This window comes from Micropterus dolomieu, linkage group LG19, assembly GCF_021292245.1.
Source record: "Micropterus dolomieu isolate WLL.071019.BEF.003 ecotype Adirondacks linkage group LG19, ASM2129224v1, whole genome shotgun sequence".
NCBI lineage: Eukaryota > Metazoa > Chordata > Actinopteri > Centrarchiformes > Centrarchidae > Micropterus > Micropterus dolomieu.
Window position 1 is genome coordinate 15645798 of NC_060168.1, and position 5079 is coordinate 15650876.

Below are 5079 nucleotides of genomic sequence, written 5' to 3' on the forward strand. Positions count from 1 at the left end.
TTGAAATCTGGATCATAAACGCAAACAATAGCCTAGGCTATATCTTTTCAACAAAACGTGCATAATGAAAGATGATGATGATGATGATGATGATGATTGTTATTATTTTGCTAAATTAATAATAATAACAATTATTGTTATTATTATTATTGAATGTAGGACTAACTGATCTTGCGGAGGAGGGGTGGGGGTCCTCCAGGCAGACGGCGGAGGAGGCAGGGAGGAGAGAGAGACGAACTGAGGGGGGGGGTGGGTTCTGAGCTCAGGGCAGAGGATTAGAGCAGAGAGCAATCCCAGTACGATGACAGCATCCAGCATATAGCCAACCCCCCCCCTACACACACCACATCACCATCATCATCATCCGGCCGGGAGGACGCGGCGGATATTTTTTTGAGAAACAAACATCGTTTCCTCTCACATTCTCCGCATCACTGATCTTTTTGGGGGACAGCCCTCCCAGACTCCCGGTTCGTCTGTCTCCTCCTGAGACCACGAGGTGAGTTTTCTCGGTATTTATTTATTGTCTGACGGAGGAGCGCCCAGCTGTGTACGGAGGCGCCTGCACCTTGCGTCCATTCCTGCCATTTGGACTGATATTATCACATCGAAATGAATAATTTAACCAATGGTCGTTCTCACAACGCCTGCGGGCTATGCCAGTGTCCCCAGTTGAGGGAGGCGATGGAGAGATTTAAATCCGATTACAATTGTAAAGGAAGCAACAAAAGACTGACCTTTTTTTCTTTGTTAAGCCTCCTGGTTTGACTGGCATGGCTGCGACCACCGATCAAAGTTAGTGTCCCGTCAGTGCAATTATTAATACTGATTATTTTGTGGGCATTTATAAAGCATTTATGAGCGATAGAAACGATCGATATGTGTTTCGTTCATTTTCAGTCACAACCTAAATAATGGTTATTGGGTAACTCACATCATGCTATACAGAATTACAGTCTGTAACTGGTCATTTTTTTCCCGAGCATCATCTGAATGGCATTCGGACATATTCACAAACACATGTCAGTGATAGTGGAGGTCCATGCTGCCGTGTGCGCAGCGAAATCACCGTCACTGGCTACTGACTGGAAATGAACTGACTAAATCCTGACGGATGAAGGGGGGGGATGCCAGGAGTCTGGGTAGTAAAACACGCACATTATGAATGGGCGTAGGCGATGTGCAGCCACCCTGGGACTCTCGCCTCTGCTTTTTTTCCTTTGCTCATATATCCTTTGGCTAGCAGCAGCCTCTTCATCCCTGCGCTCTTCCGTGCCGTGCCAGGCATGACAAGCGCAACACAACTAGACCGGAACAATGCGTTTTGCTGTTCTCGAGCCTTCTTTTAATGCATGACATGATCCAATATGACCAATGATTGCGGTTTCATTCAGACACGTGTAATGCCACAGCCTTTACTGTGCAGAAATACATCATTAAAGTTAATCATCACTGAGTATTTTTAACAGCGTCATATGCTGCTGCTGGTGGTCCACACTGAACACACACACACACACACACACACACACACACACACACACACACACACACACACAGACATATGCACACACCTAATGAATGTAAAAAAAGCTGTAGGTGCTCAGTGTTTTGCTCTGAATGTTGTGTTTGTGTGTAGCGGTTGCCCTGCCACTGCTGCAGGCATTGTGCTGTGATTCAGGAATGTATGCTACAACATGAGATGGGAGTAGCTGCTCAGAGGTCACTCTGCCAGAGGAGAAACACGCTGGGCAGAACTTGCACATCAGGAAAGACTTGATACCCGGCTGTATTAACCTCGATCTTCCCTGTTGACTGCTCCTCTGTCCCACTTTCTGCAGCCTGCCAGCCAGCAAGCCATCCTCTCCCTCTCTCCTCCTCTTCAGTCTTAGCTTCATGCCTCCAGGGCACTCTGTGTTTTCTGGGACTGGTGTTTGCTGCTCCAGCCCAATGCCTTGACCAAATGATCATTAGATCAATCAACTGAAGCTGTTCAGGAATGTGACTCATATTGTTGCAGCCACTGGAAGCTGTTGATCAACCAGTATTGGCCTGTCTGATGAAATGAATTCAATTAATTTGTGAGTCCGAGTGGTTTCATTGGTGTATGATAATAGTAGTTGATGGATAAGTTAATGGATATATTGATGGATGCACAGTAGGCTACAGATGGATATTAGAATAAAGGTGGGGTATACTGTAAACATGTATTTTCCCTCAAACTGTACCAGTCTCCTGTCGAAGAAAAAGGAGACGTGACCTCATTGATGTGACAGCTCCATGGTGATGGCACAGTTGACTGGCAGTGGCGCCATAATGTAGGCCAACTCTATTTATGAACATATAGTAGCTTAAGTAAATCATCAACTCTGTAAAACCAGGTTTATCCTTCTATTATTCACCTTGATGTGAAATATTAAAGTCGTGCTGTAGCTATATGTTAGTATTATTGCAGAGCCCAGAGGCCTTTGTAGCTGCCGGGGCACTGGCAGCCCTCATATTACTTTTACTTAAAGATAAGACCTTTGTGCCGTTTTTGAAGGATGACTGAGTTGAAGGAAATTGGCTCAGCCAGCCACAGAAGAAGTGAGGCAGACAGTTGTCCAGATTTGCAACATCTCTCATCCTCTAACATCCAAAGACCTTCCTCAGACATCAAGATCTTCCTCTCTATCTCTCTGTCTCGCTGTCTGTCTCTCTCTCTGGAACCGTCAGGACCATTGATAGAGATCTGTAACACAACACAGGCCACTATTAATCTTCAAAAGACCCATTATTTAAGAGTGCACTGGGGAACTCAAGCCTTGCCAGGTCGCTGATGAAAGGGGAAATTAAATGAGCGCCGCACGGTGAGCCCATGTCTTCATAATGCTAATGGAATGAGCTGACAGGCTGAGTGAAAAAACAGGTGATTATGTCTGGAAGTCAGGTAACAGAGAACTAAACAGAGAAACACAACAAGCAACATGGCAATCAACAGACTAAAACGAGTTTACTCTTTGACAGTTAACAGTAATAATGTTTTTCCCCCCTATTATTTCATTGGGTTTGATTCATTTCAGTTCAGTTCGGTTTAGTTCATTTGTTATTATCCCAAGTGGGAAACTTGACTTGCAATCAGGGCACACGATAAAACATACAAGAATCAGATAAACAACACAAGTACAAAAAACAATCAAAAAATTCAAAAATGTGACCAGTACAGTACACTAAGAACACCATAAAAACATTTATATTGATGTTTCTACAGGAAAAAACACATATCATGGACTAATGTCACATACTACGGCATATAAAGCCTAAGGTTGTTTACAACACCTGTCCCTATTAGGACAATACAGTAAACAATTACACAATAAAAAAAACTAAGAATCTACATAGTCATGCTAGCAGCTCTGTGAGGCTTTAATTAGGTGCTTTGAGGTAAATGCTAACATCAACATGCTAACGTGCAATGACAGTGCTAGCATGCTGATATTTAGCAGATAATGTTTAAATGTTTCATCATCTTAGTTTAGCATGTTAGCATGCTAACACTTGCTATTTAGAAGACATTAATTATAGCCAAGTCTGATGGGAATGTCATCAGTTCTACAGGTATTTTAGTCATAAACCAAACAGAACAAAAGTTTTGACCCGATGATGATGCTAGTTGAAAAGTTAAGGGAGCGCCAAAGTGATTACAATTTTTCCTGAGTGAGACATGAATGTGTGCACCAAAATTTTGTGAAAATCCATTCAATAGTTGTTCAGACATTTCAAAGTCAAGGGATCACCAAAGGTATTAGTCTTCATCCTTTGGGGACAATGAATGTCTGTACCGTCCAAAGTGGTGAGGAATAGTGATATTACACATTCTTTCTATGGTGAATATGGGTTATTATCATCAGGATGAAGGTACAGAGTAACGTCCCTGGACACTACGTTTAGAGAGATTTGATACCTTCCAATGTTAAACAAACCCCTGTGATATGATAATTGTGTCACTTTCATTTTGTGTACTTTTTTTTTTTTGGATTGTTTGCTGTCTGACACAAATGAGCGCTCTGCTGTTTGACGTCTTTAACTTATTGTCTTTTTGTTTTTATTTGTCTGACAATTGCCACAGACACAAGAGGAATTTTCCAAAACTAACTAACTGATTTCATGGTAATCCATCCAATAGATGTTGCGATATTTCATTCTGGACCGAAGTGGTGCCAACATCGTAATGAAAAGCACCTGATCATTCGTGACTAGATGACTGATACCTCTTTTAAAATGATTTCACTCATGATCCATTTTGCGTTCTACATACTGATTATATCAACAGAATAAAAAACACTTCTCCAAAGGGCGTTTATAAAAAGAAACCTTATAATTTTCTGTTGACACACCCTGAGTTACTGCACTATTAGCCTGTGTCGCTTAACACCTGAGGAGCCTGGTTATTTAGGCATAAAGGGTAATATTAACAACTTTAATGAAGTGATCAAACCTTAGAATATTTAATTTCTTACACGACAATAGTGAGAGTTTATCAGATTCCTATCCAGAATTCTAATTGGCTGATTTTTGTAGAAGCTGCTTGTAAAGTGAAGATGGACAATAACCTAAATTTGAAAAGATCATGAAATGCATAAAACTATTTGCAGCATAGAATAGTACACATCTTTGAAATTTAAGGTGGATTCTGTGACTTTCCTCATTTTTATGTCTCCCTTATTTTAGATGGGAATAATAAGATAGATATTTTTCTTCTGAAGCCTGTTCAATACATTGTCTATTAACCTTTATGTAAATTAATATAGCACAGCATCTGTTTTTCATTTGTATGCAGCCTTTTGCTAGACTGTTGTCTGCTCTACTTGTTGTTCCTCACATTTAAACTTTGCGTTCATGAAATATGAAGCAATCCAGCTGCCTCACATAAACCTAAATCACTTTCACCTCAAGTCATCCGGATACTCTCACACAAAATATTTTCAGCCAAGTGTGCTGCTGTTGGACTGAATGTCCGCTGAGTTCGCTCTCCAACTTTGTTGGCAGTGACTGTGAGCCAAAATGAATTGTCGAGTTGCTGAACCAACCCCTGCTGCTGCT

At 41.3% G+C, this 5079-nt stretch overlaps 1 protein-coding gene across 2 annotated transcripts in view; it reads left to right on the forward strand.

Moving 5' to 3' along the window:
• Nucleotides 1–319: 319 nt before the first annotated feature.
• frmpd1b (FERM and PDZ domain containing 1b) overlaps nt 320–5079 on the forward strand; it is a 28608-nt gene continuing 23848 nt past the window's right edge. For both annotated transcript variants that reach the window (XM_046031541.1, XM_046031542.1), the window contains exon 1: nt 320–499. The gene's annotated coding sequence lies outside the window, so the exon portion shown is untranslated. The remainder of the gene's footprint in view (nt 500–5079) is intronic.